The sequence below is a fragment of the Canis aureus genome, chromosome 8 (assembly GCF_053574225.1).
Source record: "Canis aureus isolate CA01 chromosome 8, VMU_Caureus_v.1.0, whole genome shotgun sequence".
NCBI classification, from domain to species: domain Eukaryota; kingdom Metazoa; phylum Chordata; class Mammalia; order Carnivora; family Canidae; genus Canis; species Canis aureus.
In genome coordinates, this window is record NC_135618.1 from 32,268,086 (window position 1) to 32,285,897 (window position 17,812).

At 34.0% G+C, this 17,812-nt stretch overlaps 1 long non-coding RNA gene across 5 annotated transcripts in view; it reads right to left on the reverse strand.

Moving 5' to 3' along the window:
- Positions 1-222: 222 nt before the first annotated feature.
- LOC144318576 (uncharacterized) overlaps positions 223-17,812 on the reverse strand; it is a 56,280-nt gene continuing 38,690 nt past the window's right edge. For 4 of the 5 annotated variants that reach the window (XR_013384622.1, XR_013384624.1, XR_013384620.1 and 1 more), the window contains 2 exons: positions 15,191-15,347; positions 223-352 (listed from right to left, as the gene is read on the reverse strand). This is a non-coding gene — a long non-coding RNA (uncharacterized LOC144318576). Of the gene's footprint in view, positions 353-3,180; positions 3,268-15,190; positions 15,348-17,812 lie in introns of all 5 variants that reach the window. The other variant, XR_013384621.1, reaches the window with a different exon arrangement.

Genomic DNA, 17,812 nt, shown 5'->3' on the forward strand with positions numbered 1-17,812 from the left:
TAAACCGCTGAGCCACCCGGGCTGCCCTTCCGAGTCATTTCTTTTTTTTTTTTTTTTTTTTAATTTTTTTTTAAATTTTTATTTATTTATGATAGTCACAGAGAGAGAGAGAAAGAGGCAGAGACACAGGCAGAGGGAGAAGCAGGCTCCATGCACCGGGAGCCCGATGTGGGATTCGATCCCGGGTCTCCAGGATCGCGCCCTAGGCCAAAGGCAGGCGCCAAACCGCTGCGCCACCCAGGGATCCCTTCCGAGTCATTTCTGATTAAGAATACTTTTTGAAACCATGCAGGTAAAGTAAATTCGTTCTCCTTTAATCAATAACTTTTTTCTTTTTGCCTTCACATCATACCTGTAATGGTTTAACAAATTATTATGTCACTTTATTTTATATCATCACACATATTTTACTCATTGGATCTTAAAACTATTAATTAGCTGACCCCAGCAAAATTACAAGATACTTAAGAAATTTGTCGATTGAATCAATCTTACTTACTATACTTGTTTTAGCAATAAATTACTCTTTTTTTTAAAGATTTTATTTATTTATTCATAGAGAGAGAGAGGCAGAGACACAGGCAGAGAGAGGGAGAAGTAGGCTCCATGCAGGGAGCCCGATGTGGGTCTCCAGGATCACACCCCAGGCTGCAGGCAGTGCCAAACCGCTGCGCCACTGGGGCTGCCCAGCAATAAATTATTCTTAAAATATGTTTTAGTGTTTTGTGGAATTGCATTATACATATAGGCAGTGCACATGCGATGTTCAACTTGACGTATTGCTGCAAACTAAATACACCCATAGCAGACATAAAGTGCAAAAATCTTAAATATACAACTCAATTTTTATAGATGGCTATATATGTATAGTAACTACCAAAATTGAAATACAGAACATTTCCCACAACACACAAGGCCCTTCCTATTGATTCTGAGTCAGTATGCCCCCAAAGCTAATCAGTTATTCAGACTTGTGTATTCAAAGAGTATATATTTTTGCTCTGTTCTTTTTTCCCCCATTCTTTTCTTTCTTAGAGTATTCTGTTTATATATTTTTATATTGAGTTGCTTATGTTTACAAATTCTGTATTCTGCTGTGAAACTCATTAAGCACCTAGTTGTATTTTACAGTTTTAAAATACCCATTTGGGTTTTTGTTTTGTTTTGTTTTGTTTTCGTTTTCATCCATTTTACTTCACTGTTGAAATCCTCAATTTTAATCAGTTTTTTTCTGATCTTTTCCTATATATTTTTTCAAAGTAGTAATCACAAATAAAAAAAATCTCGTCTGCTATCCCCAGAGACTAGGTTATCTATGCATTTGCTTTCTTTTATCTCTCCTTTGACTTTTGGTCATATTTTCTTAACATTTCATGTACATTATGTGTTTTTGTTATATAGCTAGACAAAAAATTATAGAAGCTTCAAATGACATCTTCCACAGGAGAGGGTTTTCCTTTGAGGCTGAGAGTCTATTCACCGCAACCAGAGCTAGGTTGCTGGTTTAGTAAGACCCAGTCATTCTTGTTCTTCAGGATGACCCTCCTGGTATTTTTAAGACCCTTAATGGATCTCTGACATGTTAGACCTTTGGGACTTCAAGAGTTTCAGTTCTGCCCTTAAGATTTTGTGCTTAGCTTTTTATCCTTCTGTCTTACATGACTTCAAAAGTCAAAAAGGAAAATATTATTTATTTATTTTTGTGTGTGTGGTAGATTCCTTCCTTTAGTGGAACTTTGTCTCCTAAAGTGTTACTAAGCTCTGGAAGATTTCATCCCGCCTGGCCAGTTCATCCCATTCATCTCCTCACTGTACCCAGAAGTTATGGTTAAGCCCAGCTATGAATTTGAAGCTCTCTTGGTTGCAGTCCATCATACCAGCCCTAACCAACTGCCAAAACATCATTGCTTTCTTTCCAACAATAAAGTCTCTCTGCCTGGGCCAAGCAGCATTTTCAGCCTATGCTCAGAAATGGCAAGCAACTCTGCATTTTAAGTTTATCTGATCCTCATTAATTCCACAGTCCGTCAGTGTTTTTATTTATTTTTTATTTTAAAGATTTTATTTATTTATCCATGAGGGACACACAGAGAGAGAGAGGCAGAGACACAGGCAGAGGGAGAAGCAGGCTCCATGAAGGGAGCCCGACGCGGGATTCAATCCTGTGTCTCCAGGATCAGGCCCTGGGCCAAAGGTGGCGTTAAACTGCTGAGCCATCCGGGCTGCCCTCTTCAGTGTTTTTTTTTTTTTTAATTTTTATTTATTTATGATAGTCACAGAGAGAGAGAGAGAGAGAGAGAGAGGCAGAGACACAGGCAGAGGGAGATGCAGGCTCCATGCACCAGGAGCCTGACATGGGATTCGATCCCGGGTCTCCAGGATTGCGCCCTGGGCCAAAGGCAGGCGCCAAACCGCTGCACCACCCAGAGATCCCCTCTTCAGTGTTTTTAAAATAAAGTTTTAAAGCTTATCTGTCTTCAGCAGCATTAAAAGTTTTGGCCAAGATTTTCCCCATCTTTTGTCATAATGATACTTTCCATATAAAGATGTATAGTGTAAGAGATTTCTTTTTCCCTTCTCCTTCCAATTAAGCCCTTACCTGCTCAGAGTACTGTTTCAGAAATCTAATTTTTAGAAAGATTACAAAAGCAGTAACATTTTTAAAAAAGATTTATTTACTTATTTTAGAGAGAGAGAAAGAGAGTGAGCATTAGCTGGAGGGGCAGAGGGAGAGCAAGAGAGAATCTCAAGCAAACTCCACACTGAACATGGAGCCCAATGCACAACTCAGTCTCACAACCCTGAGATCACAACCTAAGCCAAAACCAGGAGTGTGAAGCTTTAACCAACTGTGCCAGCCAGGTGCCCCCAAAGTAGTGACTTTTTAATACACATATGCGTGGATGTATGGGTGTATGTATGTGTAACCATTTGAAGATGTTCCAAAAATATGTCACATTCAGTGTATCATAATCAAAGTCTTTTCCATCCCCACCATAATTTTGTTTTTCTTCCATCTCTATTGCAAAGTGCCCATTGTGGTGGCATAAGGCTAGAAGGTGGGACATTATCTCTTTTATCTCTGGACATGAAACTTATAAATGATTCCTGAGTTTCTCCTTGCTAAAATTGTCTCCCTTTCCTCCATTACAGCTTAGTCCAAGTTCATTTTTTTAGTACCTTCATTACAGCCACCTCCCAGTGAATTTTTCTCTTCCAATTTGATGCCTTTCTGATCAGTCTTTGCCATAATTGCCATTTATATTTCTAAGAGAGGAAAGAATTATATAACTTTTTTTACTTAAACATTTCTGAATAAATTTGTTAGTAAGCACAAATATATTGGCTTTGTACATCATGCATTTCATAATCTGATTTCTGCCTACCCTCCAGTGTCCTACTCTTGTCTTCTACACCCTTTATCTAGACTATAATGGCCCCTGCAGTGTCCCAAATGCAGAATGACATTACCATCTCTACATTTTTTTATGATGCTTTTCTCTCTACATGGAATACATTTTAAATTTTCATGTGTGAATAACACCTACTATTCCTTCAAAAGCACCCCCACATGTTTGTCTTGATGTCTCATGAGTGTTAATAGAGCCTCCTTTGTTGAACATCCAAAATATCTCCATGCATACCTCTGTCAGGGTGTTATCATAGTCATTTTAAATATTTGCAGTGTTTCTCCTGCTAGAGTGTAAATACCTTGAGAACAAGCATCTTATTTATTTCACTTTATATTCTTAAGACTTATCACCATATCTGTTACAGAGTAAAGTTTGTTGAGTAGAGTAAGATTGTATTGATGAATAATCTACAAATTCGTTTATTGTGCCTTTATTCTTTCCCCATATTACAGTGTTAAATCAGTAGTGTAGGCATATTACTCTCAAGAGGACAACTTATTATGGAGCAATCTATTATTTTTATCTTTGAGTTATTCATTTTACTTTTAATTATTTTCCTTCCCTCAAGAAAGTTTTAGATGTTTTGTTATACTTTTCAAAAATTCTTAAAGGTCAGTATCCATTAGGTAAAACACTTATTAGATAAACCTTTTCCTAAAGAATCATGTTTTCATTATTTCATTTTCTGTCAATGTTATTTATTGGTAAATACTGGTCTGTTTCAGGATTAAAATTTAGCAAGAATATCCTATTTATGTGCCATTTTTTGTCAGATTAGCACACGATTTCCAAGTGATTATCTAGAATTAGAATTAATAGGTTTTTATTTTAGCCATGAAACTTTGTAACCATCAATATGAAATCTTCATAATTTGAGATAAAATTCATCTTACTGCATCCTTTTTCCTTGACTTTTCACTGAATTAAATATTAGAAGCTGGTAACACCCTAAACTGATGCCATCTGCTGTGAGGACAGAATTTCAACATTGTGACAGCAATGTCATATCAAACATAAAGACTGATAGATTTAGGGAGAATTAAATAGTGTAAAAAGAAATGTTGAAACAATTAGTAAATATGTTAGTGAACATTTTTTAAAATGTGAAAGGTAAATGGTATGATACAGTTTCAGTTTCCTGATTTTTCTCTTTCGTGGAAACAATGCGTTCACCATGTTTTATTGCAGTAGTATTTTATTTTATTCTATTTTATTTTTTTAAAGATTTTATTTATTTATTCATGAGAGACACGGGGGGCAGGTGCAGAGACACAGGTAGAGGGAGAAGCAGGCTCCATGCAGGGAGCCCGACGTGGAACTCGATCCCGCAACTCCAGGATCACGCCTTGGGCTGAAGGCAGCGCTAAACCACTGAGCCACCAGGGCTTCCCTGTAGTAGTATTTTAATCAAAATAGAACTTTTTTATGGCAGTGGATATGTTCTCTATATATAGCTTTCTATGTGATATGATTTCAGGCCCTACACCTTAATGGTTTACCTAAAGGAACAGCTCTGGATTATAGAAAAACTCCTTAGCATAAACTTGGTTGCAGTATAGGAAAAAAAAAAGAAAAAAAAAGTTGTACTGGTTAAAGATGCTTACCACAAATATTATAATATAAGATAAAAAAAAGTGTTGCATGTACTAAGAGATGCTAAGCAAGTATGGTCACTCATGTTTCTTTTTGGTTTCTTAAGTCAGAGGCACTATTATACTCAACTCTTAGCACAAGTAAGAGGCTACAAATGTTTAATACCAAAATAAACCTAAAATCACATAGTGAAAAAAATCAACTTTAAAATAGGCACTGATTAGTATATCAAAAAATGAAATATAGAATATACTCTTCAGGTCTATAACTCTCAATGATATAGGATATCTGTAAAAAATTTGATGAATCTGCAAAATCAGTGTTAATTTTAAAATGTGTATCAATTACTTTTTGTGAGATAATTTTAATTATTCACTTTTAATACTTTAATAAATTTTATTGTAAACTGATATTACAGTAATCTATACACAGTACTTAATACTTTACTGAAAAAATGTAAGCTATTATATTTCTAGTAGAGTTTTACTCTACTAGATCACATATATCTAATCAACTAATATATCACATAGGCTTTTAAGTGCTGAATTTTATGGTATAGATAGGAGTTTATAGAAAGGAGAGACCACAGCAGCAGGTCAAATATTTAGAAATGTTACAAAACAACTGGATTTTGAGCTGGACCTAAAATAATGTGAAGTTTTATAAAGTTGAACATAATTTGAATAAAGTAGTATTATAGTATGAATAAATATAAAATAATTATTGTATTCAACAAATCCATAATAACTTCTATAGATAATAAATATGTAATAGGTATATATTTACTTCAAAATAAAATGCACATATCTTAAATATTCAGATCAGTGAATTTAGAGAACTATAAACGTAGGTAGCCAACCCCAAAACAAGATACGTAACATTTCTGTCACCCTAATGTTTCCCTCTTGTTTTTCCAGTGATGTTTCTCTCTTTCTGCCTCACACACTCCCAGTTTCTGGCTACCACCTTTTGATGTCTGTTGACATAGATTGTCTGTTTTGTCTGTTCAGGGGCTTAATAATAAATTCAATTATACAGAATGTAGTCTTTTGTGAATGACATTTTTTTTTCTCTGCATATATTTTTTTTAAAACTCATCATTATTTTTCAGAATCAATGATTCATTCATTTTTTTGCCAAAAACCATTTCATTGAATAGATTACTACAATATATTTATCCGTTCACCTTTAGTGAATATTTGAGTTGTTTCCAGTTGGTGAAATGTTATTCATAATTGTGATAAATATTCATGCACAAGTATTTGTGTAGATAAGGTGCTTGTTTGCCATCAAACATTCCTTTGGATATTAATCTTTTATGTTATTTTACTTCTTATTGGTATGTTATTATGTAAGTGTTCTTTATATATTCAAGATAAAATTCCTTTTCAGATATATATATATATATATATATATATATATATATTCACATATGTGGCATGTTTTCACTTTCTTAATGTCTTTTAGAAAGAAAAGACGTTTTAAAATGTCTTCAGAAAATACACACACACATGCATGTATGCAGTCTATTTCTAGAATTCCTGTATGAATTCTGAATGCCAATAATATATTCTTTTGATCAGTATAGGTTGATAGCTAGCCTTAAAATACGAGTGTAAATACACCAACCTAGTCCTTTTTCAAAATTGATTTAATCATCTTAAATTCATTGCATTCTCATAGAAATTTTAGAATCAGCTTGAAGCATTTACAAAAATATCTTGTTAGAATTTTTGAGATTGTGTTAAATATATAGATCAATTTGGAGAGAATGAATATGTTAGTAACTGTAGATGATGCAAACTCTGAGCTGAGAGAATGATAGATCTTTCCATTTGTTTATGTCTTTTATGTTTCTCCCAGCAATATTTCATAATTTTCAGTATACAGATATTATGAGCTATATTGTGTTTCCCCAAAATTCATGTATTGAAACCCTCATCCCTAGTATCTTAGAATGTCATTGTATTTGGAGTCAGGGCCTTTAAAGAAGTAATTAAGTTAAAATGAGTGGGCCCTAGTCCAATGTCTGGTGTTCTTATAAGATTAGGACTCCAAACGATGCCTGGATAGTTCAGCGGTTAAGTGCCTGCCTTCGGCCCAGGGCATGATCCTGGAGTCCTGGGATCAAGTCCCACAACGGGCTCCCTGCCTAGGGCCTGCTTCTCTCTCTGCCTATGTCTCTGCCTCTCTCTCTCTCTCTCTCTGTCTCTCATGAATAAATAAAATCTTAAAAAAAAAAAAAAGATTAGGACACAGAGAGCAAAGGTCCCACCACGTGAGCACACAATGAGAAGGCAGCCATCAGCAAACCAAGGAGAGGGCTGACCTACCACTTGACCCCAAATGCTTGAAATCAAAAGACACATCACCCAGGCTAACCAGACCTGAGAACCCACAGCTGATCAATAAATTTGAGAGAGAAATAAATGGTGCCTTGTTGTATGTCAGTAAGTTTTGGGGGATCTTTTTATATAATAAATATTAATTGATATAATTTAGATTGAAAACAGAAATAACAAGAATTATAATAAACTTTAATCAAATTGTAAAGTTCACAAACAATTATGTACTGATAAATTTGAAGGCATAGATAGAATGGAAACATTCCCAGAAAATATAGAGTGTGAAAATGTAATAAAAGAAAATACAAAACTTTAAAAGACCTATGATGAGTAAATAAATATAAATCAACCCAGGGCAAGATGATTATAAATACGAGCTCTATGAAATTTTCAAATAAATTTGTTCCAGGAAGTATAAACATCAGGAAACTCAAGTTTTCATTTGATACAGTAAGTATAATCTTGGCACTATACCAAAGATTGTACTAGGGAAAAAATATTGATTTTATTTATTAATATAAATGGCAAAAATCCAAATATAATTTTTTAAAAAAATTTTACATTGTGATCAGGTAGGATTTTTCCCAAGAACTGAAAAAATAGTTTTATAAATTGTTTATATAAAAATGGTTATATATGATTTTATATGTCTATATCACTAATGTAATTATATCAATACCCTAAAAAGGGGAAAATTATATCATGGTTTCAATATTTGTAAAAAATGTATCTGAAAAATTTCAAAATGTAAGTAAGATTAAAATTCTAAAAACACTAGGAGGAGAATAAAATTTCCTCCTATAGAAAAACTAAATTAAGAGGGTTACAGACACTTAAGACACTTAACAGACATTTAAGGTCAGAAATAAAACATGGATTGCTACTGTCATTTTTGCTGTCCTTTATGGTATTGGATGTTCTGTTTAATACTTTAAGTAAAGAGAAATGTAAATGATTACATTAGTTTGCTGGGGCTGCCATAAGGAATTACCACCAGGACAGTGGCTTAAACAACAGAAACTAGAAACTTACTGTCTCACAGTTCTGGAAGCTGGAAGGTAGTTTCTTCCGAGGGCAGTGAGGGAGAAACTATCCCATTTTCCTGCCCAGCTTCTGGTGAATCACTGGCAGTTGTTGGCATTTTTGGCTTGTAGAAATATCACCCTTCTGCCTTTATCACCCTTCATAGTGTTAACTGTGTGTCTCCAAATGTCCCCTTTTTCCAAGAACAGCAGTCAGTTTGGATTAGGGCCTAATGACCCCCACTTTAACTAATTACATCTGAAAAGACCCCATTTCCAAATAAGGTCAGATTCTGAGATGCTGAGGGTTAAGACTTGAACATAGACTTTTGCGGGGGAGGGGGTGTCACAGTTTAACCTATAACAATGCTATAAATTTGGAAAGTATCATTCACTTTAATGCACATTAAAGGCAAGAGAGAAATAACAGACTTATAAATAAATAAAAGATTTCTGTATGTTTTCCAAATTTGATGATAATATCTAGGTACCAAAGTTTAACACGTGAATATAAGACATTGCTTGATCTGGGAGGTACAGCCCAGGGAAGCAAACATGATGAGAAATGCAAGTGGCGCAAGAAATAATGTAAATCATTGCTTTTGAGTTATTGCTTCATAAGAACTAACAAAAAGAGCATTTCCTCATTGGATGAATGAGTCTGTTCACATGGAGGAATTTTGTAGAAACTTTGCAGCTGGAAGTATGTCTTGAAGCATCTACATACGAGATAAAAGAGATGGAATTTTCTTCCTGGTTGCCTCACATCTGAAGTAGCCTGTTGATCAGTGTTTAGCCATTGGTAGCAAAATTTCTCACAGTTCTGATTTGCTTTTCTGGCAAAACAGCTCTTTTACATAATAAAATAAGATGCTAGTGAGAGATATTATTCCTTGAGCTGCAGTGATAATAGGTGAAGAAATAATACCTTAAGTATTAGTAAAGCAACCTTGGCTAGCTAGAAGATTTATCTACTGTATTATAAATTGCTTCTTAAGTTACCGTTTTTTTCCCTTTACCTGGTAACATTAGCAGAGCACTAGAAATTGTGCAACCACTAATCTTTTCTGTAAACCATATTGCCCAAATGAATGTGGAAAAATAGTGAGCATCTCATTCAAATAGGGATTTCTAAATATACCAATATATTCCTGAAGCTACATCCTATTGTTATGCTATACATAATCTTTCTGCTTCTTTAAATATTCATATCTAGGGATAGAGATTTTAAAAGGAGGGATTGATGTATCCTGCATCATTCATTAGATACTTTTAGTGTGGGCATTATTTTGAAAATGTCTAACCACCATTCCTTTAACCTTTAATCTGCTGCCATCCTAATATCCCATCTGTTATCATCTTGGAATTATTACCTAAAATAAAACAAACTGAAATAATGAAATAATGAAATAGTGTGCATGCTTTGAGTCAGATCTATTGCCAAAAGCAGTAGTCCAAAGGGATCAGTCCCTTTAGTTCTTTGTTTGCCCGAAAACATAAAGATACAAGATAAAGCTGTGTTTCAATTAAATATCAAACAAAATCAAAGTCATTAGATTAGTGTAGACCACACAGGGTTCTTATGAAGAAACTTTTGAAAAGTGTGTCATGATAAATCCCCTAAAATATATTGACTTTGCCAGCGTTAGTCCACATGGCAGATCTTCCATTCTGCAACCAGCCTATTTCATGTAGAGATTAACCCAGTGATCCTACACTTGAAAGAGAATGCTCTAGGACTTAATTTATATTCAAGCCTCACTGTTCTTTGGGGAAAGGCTGGGTAATCCATACAAATTGCCAAGTGATGAAACCGAGAGCAGAAATGGAAATGACAAAACTGTCACTGAGTTAGCTACCTTTAGAAATAAAACTTAAAAAAAAAAAAAAGAAATAAAACTTAATAGAAACTGGTTAAAATATGTTACTGTTGACTCCTTATAAATCATGACTTAAAAGAATACATCATTCTCATGATAACATGGAAATTTTTGGCTATTAAATTAATATTTTCTGGTCATAGTCACTGACTTTAAGGCTGCCTAATATTTAATGTTTATAATTAGGTTATACATTTATTTTAAAACTGCAAAGTTTATGTTTAAAATATCATATGGGGTGGGGGCACCTGGGTGGCCTAGTTAGTTAAATGTCTGCCTTCAGCTCAGGTCATGATCCCAGGATCCTGGGATTGAGCTTTGCTTTGGGCTCCCTGCTCAGTGGGAAACCTGCTTCTCCCTCTCCCTATACTGCTCCCCCTGCTTGTTCTCTCTCTGTCTCTGTCTCTCTCTCTGTGTACCAAATAAATAAAATCTTAAAAAAAAAATCACATAGGGAAAAATTCTTCTTAATAAAACAATGAAAAACCAGTAACAATATATCACTGCAATGTGAAATTTATGATTTCATTAAATGAAACTTCCTTTGTGATGGGTCTATATACCATAGTTATATGGTATCTATTTAATATACATAATACGTAGATACAGATAAACAACATCTGATTTTATAAAATGATAACTTTTATATAAAGTTGAAATTATATGAATTACATAAATGAAAAAACAGTTGAATATTGAAAAATCTTGGCATATGAATAGATTAGTATAACTCCAAATATATAGTATGTAAACACAATGATTTTATACTTCTTTTTTTTCTAGAGTATCTCTTTTTTTTTAAGATTTTATTCATTTATTCATAAGAAACACAGAGAGAGAGAGGCAGAGACACAGGCAGAGGGAGAAGCAGGCTCCATGCAGGGAGCCCGACGTGGGACTCAATCCAGGGTCTCCAGGATTACACCCCAGGCCAAAGGTGGCGTTAAACCACTGGGCCACCAGGGCTGCCCTCTAGAGTATCACTTTCTATGTGACATATACATCCAATGATAAAAATCTCTTATTAAACAATTTTAGAAACATATTTTATCATTCATAACTACTGAGAAAGCAAGTGCCAGGTATATGTGAATGTCATAGGATGATAGAAAGATATTCCATTCAACAAATTTAAAATATAGTGGCATAGAAAGATTTACACACAGTGATCTACAAGGTCAGATAATTGGTATCAGGAAGATATAAACAAGGTACTAACAGTAATGGTGAGTGGAATTCCAGGCAGAGGGAATGCTGCACAGAAAAAAAAGTAAGTAATTCCTACGTCCTAGATTCAAGAGTGTCTGGAGACTAGAGTGTGAGTTTGTGTTGGTGTCTGTGTATAGGTAAATAAGCTCATCTGTGTTTATGGAAGTGGAGTTGTAATGAGCTTAGATTTTAAAAAATTTAATTGAAGTTATGGGACTTTCTATAAACCAGTTCCTACAAAAAGCACACCAAGTTGCCACCTCCATTACTTCTGTGAGTTTACAAAACCACATTGAACAGTGGATGCTAAAGTTCCTCTAGTTTCTCAGAAGCTGTAACTGAGCAATCCATCCAAAGGTGTCATAAGTAATTTGTGTACAGACAAGAGACAAACAAAGTAGAACAATAGGTCCCTCTTTTTTGTTCTGTAAATCTATTTAAGTCATCTGTCTCTATGTGTTAGGGCCACGTCCAAAGCTTCTCATGTTTACCAATTGACAGACATTCAGACAGTTGTTAAGGGGAATTAGATGAAATAAGGCTGTGCTATTTGAAATAGAAAACTAGATAACTTTCTTTATATGTCTATTGTGATATAAAATTCTAAAAACTAAATTTCTTAAATAGCAACTATTTATATGGTTACTGATAGAATTAATTTAGTATATTACAGGATTTATAGGATTTAAGTTTGCTTGTTTTTGATTTAGGAAATATGGATTAAAAACACTTAAGTTTATAGAAAATTAGTTTGAAATTAGTTTTTGTGGTTTTTTCATGTTTTATGTTTTCATTTAAATTCTAGTTAGTTATTGGTTTCAGGAATAGAATTTAGTGATTCATCTCTTACATATAGCAGCACCCAGTGCTCATCACAAATGCCCTCCTTAAAACCCATCACCCATTTAGCCCACCTCCCAACCCCCTCCCCTCCAGCAACCCTATTTGTTTTCTCTAGTTAATAGTTTGCCTTCATCTTTCTCTTCTTTGTTCTCTTCCTTCCCCTGTGTTCATCTATTTTGTTTCTTAAATTCCACATATGAATGAAATTGTGATATTTGTCTTTCTCTGCCTTATTTCACTTAGCATAATACACTCTAGCTCCACCCATGTCATTGCACATGACAAGACTTCATTCCATTGTGTATATGTACATCACTTCTTCCTTATCCATTCATAAGTTGATGGACATTTGGGCTCTTTCCCTAATTTGGCCATTAATACTGCTGCTATAAACATTGGGATGTATGTGCCCCTTTTGAATCACTATTTTTGTATCCTTTGGGTAAATACCTAGTAGTACAATTGCTGGGTCATAGGGTAGTTCTATTTTTCTCTTTCTGAGGAACCTCCATACTGTTTTCCAGAGTGGCTACACCAGTTTTCATTCCCACAACAGTGTGAGAGGGTTCCCCTTTCTCCACATCTTTGCCAACATCTATTGTTTCTTACATTGTTAAATTTAGCCATTTTGACAGTTGTGAGGTGGTACATAATTGTGATTTTGATTTGTGTTTCCAGGGGATCCCTGGGTGGCGCAGCGGTTTGGCGCCTGCCTTTGGCCCAGGGCGCGATCCTGGAGACCCAGGATCGAGTCCCACATCGGGCTCCCGGTGCATGGAGCCTGCTTCTCCCTCTGCCTGTGTCTCTGCCTCTCTCTCTCTCTCTGTAACTATCATAAATAAATAAAAATTAAAAAAAAATTGATTTGTGTTTCCCTGATGATGAGTGATGTTGAGCATCTTTTCATGTGTCTGTTAGACATCTGTATGTGTACTTTGGAAAAATGTCTGTTCATGTCTTCTGCCCATTTCTTAACTGATTATTTACTTTTTAGCTGTTGAATTTGAGAAGTTCCTTATAGATTTTGGATACTAACCCTTTATCAGACATGTCATTTGCAAATACCTTCTCCCCATCTGTAGATTTCTTTTTAGTTTTGTTGACTGTTTCTTTCACTGTGCAGAAGCTTTTTATGTTGTTGAGATTCCAGGAGCTCAGTTTTGCTTTTGTTTCCCTTGCCTCCAGAGATATGTCTAGCAAGAAGTTGCTGCAGCTGATGTCAGAGAGGTTGCTGCCTGTCTTCTCTAGGGTTTTGATGGTTTCCTCTCTCATATTTAGGTCTTCCACCCATTTTGAATTTACTTTTGTGTATGGCACCAGAAAGTGGTCCAGTTTTATTCTTCTGCATGTTGCTGTCCAGTTTTCCTAACAGAAATTGTTGAAGAGGCTGTCTTTTTCTCATTGGATATTGTTACCATATAGTTGTGGGTTCATTTCTGGGTTCCCTATCATGTTCCATTGATCTGTGTGTCGTTTTTGTGCCAGTACCATACTGTCTTGAGGACTACAACTTTGTAATATAGCTTGAAGTTTGAAATTGTAATACCTCCAGCTTTGTTTTTCTTTCTCAAGATTGCTTTGGCTATTCGGAGTATTTTGTGGTTCCATACAAAGTTTAGGTGTGTTGGTTCTAGCTTTGTGAAAATGCTGGTGGTATTTGATAGGGATTGCACAAATGTGTAGATTGTTTTAGGGGTAGTGTAGAAATTTTAACACTATTTGTTTTTCCATTCCAAGAGCATGGAATGTTTTTCCATTTTTTTTGGTGTCATCTTTGATATCTTTCATAAATGTTCTATAACTTTTAGAGTACAGATCTTTTACCCCTTTGGTTAGGTTTATTCCTAGATATCTTAATGGTTTTTGGTGCAATTTTAAATGGGAATCAGAATTCTCCAAGGCGTCACCTCATTCCTACTGAAGAAAGTGATAAAAGTATAATGTTTTATTCCTTTTCTGACATTATACTCTTTCAGTCCTGCCTTACTGAATTTTTAGATAGACTTTTCTTGTCAAACATTTACTGGCTATATTTTATAATCTCCTAATTATATGATTTTGCTTGAGAGAATTAGAACTATTTAAAAATGTAATACAATTTTAAATTAATAGATTAGTTATAACTTCAAGCTTTGTATATTTTTTATCTATATTTATACTTTATGACCTACTGTATAGTGTGCATACAAAAAATCCTTGCTATTACTTGTGTTGCTTACAAAAATAAGCAGTTTAGTTATAAATCAATGTTTCTCTGTTTCGGATTCTGAGCACCTGTCTTTGTATCTTATAGTAAGAACTATAGCTATACTCATTAGGATCTCCAACTTTTGACACAAGAGTGGTTCATTTATTTATGAAAAATATTTTAAAAAAATATTTTGGCCGCTTATTGTGAACTAGACACTGTTTGGACTAATGGAGAGCTAGAGAGATATGAGGCATGCAATAGCTCTGTTCTCATAGAATATATATTGTGTTAAGTGGAAGAAATTGATTTGCCTTATGTTCTTCCTACAGTATGTTGGTATGTTTGGGGGGGAGGGCAAAAGTCTACACACAGAAAGAGAGAGGGAGGGAATTAATATTCAATTTCTTCAGGTTGTTTCATTCATTAATATTTCAACAGCACATTTTGGAATATGTAATAAATTCTAGAGCATATTTTAAACTACTGTTTTCTTGCTTTGTTTGCAGCATGTGCCTTTCTCAATCTGTATTGTAGTTATCTTGTCATACCTCAACGGCGGTGCTCTATTGCTCTGAGGGAGGACTGTGTCCATGTTCTTGGGTCCCTAAGATTCTTTCACATTGACATCAGTTTAGTTGTCCTTAAAAAGCCATTGCTTTCCCATTGCCCTTCAACATTATTAACATTCACTTACCTTCAAAAAAGTCTCTTTCAATTGGCTTATATGTTGTCATTCTTCTCAAAATGATATTTAGACTCTCAAAACTCTCTTCTTAGCTTCCAGTAGTGTGGAACTAAGACTTATTGATCTTCAGATTGGAATGTTGTCCAATATAATTTGTGTTTATTCACTGAAAAATGAAATTAAAATCAATCACTCTGGAAAATTAATATTGGAGTTCCCAGACATACAACTATAGAAAGGTTTGAAACACATACATTTCTGAAATCATCTCACTAAAACCATGAAATAATGTATAACCCTACTATGCTTAAAAGAAAAAAAATTAGCCCTTTACATTTCTCAAAATAGATATTGAATATTTTAAGCAGAACTGTCAAAAGTGTATTAGTGAAATTTATAACTTTTCATGTTTAAAAAGAAATTCAGATAGTTTAGTTTATGCAATATTATATGTATATTATATTAAAGTAAAATTATAAGTTATATATGCCATATATACAGTGTAATATAATAATACATATTGATGTATAAGGAACCTAATTGTTAAAGCTAAGATTTACTGTTTATAAAAAACTCAAGCAACCAGTGTGCCCATCACTCTCTGATATTATCTCTAAATGTAATTAAAGGTCAGAAGGTATGCAGATTAATTGATTTACTTGTTATTTTATGTATTTCTGTCTTTCCAACATCACATTTAAGATTTTACCAGGACAAAAACCTTCACAGATTTAGTCACAATTTAATGCGCTGTACTTAACATGTTGTCTGAGTTCACAAAAGGAGCTCAATAGACATTCAGTCAATGAATTGTAAAATGAATACTTTTATTATGTTTGTAAAATAAAATGTAGCCAATACAAATCCTGAGCATTTATATAAAATATGAAAAGAAAGCAAATATAGGTACATAGTATTACATTAATAGTTTTATTGAGAATTCCTTGTGCAAATGCTTTTCTGAAAAAAACTCAGAATACAAAATGTTTAAATGCAGCATTTGATTAGAAGCAGACAGTCATTTCAGAGTCTCACAGAGATGTCTTTTCTAAAGTCATGACATATAAACAAATGGGAAATAAGCCTCTGGTGCTATTTGTGTGTAAAGTGAAGGAACAAATTGGACACTGAGACAAATGTGAGGCATGGGCAAAAGAGGCAAAAGAGAGAGTAGTTTACGTGTCTGTCAATCTGTGGGGGGCATTAGGAAAATTAACAAGATGATAAATTTGCTTGCTTACTCCATCCTTAATGTCATTTATAGTTAAATTCAATTTTTATTATTTTACCATAGAAGTTCTTGTTTGACCAGAAAGGGGGGGGGGAGGTAAATTACTAAAAAAACCCTCTAGATTCGAAAGTTATTTATACATATTCGAAAGTTATTTATACATATCATTGAATACATATTCATTGTATTCATATTTATACAATACAATTGTATACAATATGTATACATTGTATACATATTTATACATATTCGAAAGTTATTTATACATATCATTGAAGAGCAAAACTATCTAAGGACAAGAATTTTTACCAGTTATGTTCCTGAAAAAACAAATGATCATGATGTTTTGCCCTCTAAGTCATTAGTAAACTAATAGTGACTGAAGACATGTTTCTTTTTTTATTCACTATGGATTAAGCTGTTGATTGAAATAGAGGCAGAGAATATCATCAATTAAATTACTAAGTAAATATACCTTTTCATGAACCGGATACAATTTAATTTTGAACACTGAATGAAGAAGAGTTTTATGTTTCCAAATGGTGATCTTTACTCATCATTAAAAAAATAAGTAGGTATTCCATCTTTGACATCAGCTTATTAAATATCAGTGAGTTAGTCATTTGTACATGAAGATGCTAATGCCACACAAAAAAGACCTAGCAAAGGTAAGAATTTAATAAGAGTTTAACCTAATCTTGAAATTCCTGAATAGAGCAAGAAGAGCAAGCATGTACTAGGGACTTCAATCCATAGTAATGAATTATTTGACATTCAAGAATCCATTGAATTCATGGCTAGTCATTTTCATGGCTAGTTTAATAGTTTTCTTTGAACTATATGCCTGTTTTTTAAGGATTTACAAAACCCAGAATTATCCAAAAAATTAGAAAATACTTTATTTAAAAGTAGGTTATAATCTAAATAATGCTTTCAGAAGAAAAAAAAAAACTTTACTCCTCTGAAGTAAAAACTTCTGCAACTTGTAGCAGAGATCTAAAATTTCATTAAGCTGGAATATTTTTCCCCCTCAATTTAAAGTGTTAACTCTGCATCAAGATAAAACACCAATATGGGATAGCTGTATTTGAAAATCTAAAGGAAGATTTGATTGAAAATAACGAGTCAGGAGCCTTCACAGGTGAATGAGAATGATTTCCCAGATTGTGTAGAGCTAGAAGAGAGGAAGCCAAGAACAGAAAGGTTAGGGACCTTAGTATGGAATGACCAGGATGAACTGAATCAGTCATGTTAAATTACTGACAAAATTCTTTCATACGTGGAGAGAGGGGAGAGGGGATAGACAAAATGGGTGAAGGGGAGTAGGAGATACAGACTTCCACTTATGGAATGAATAAGTCATGCGGGTAGAAGGTACAGCATAGAGAATATGGTCAAAG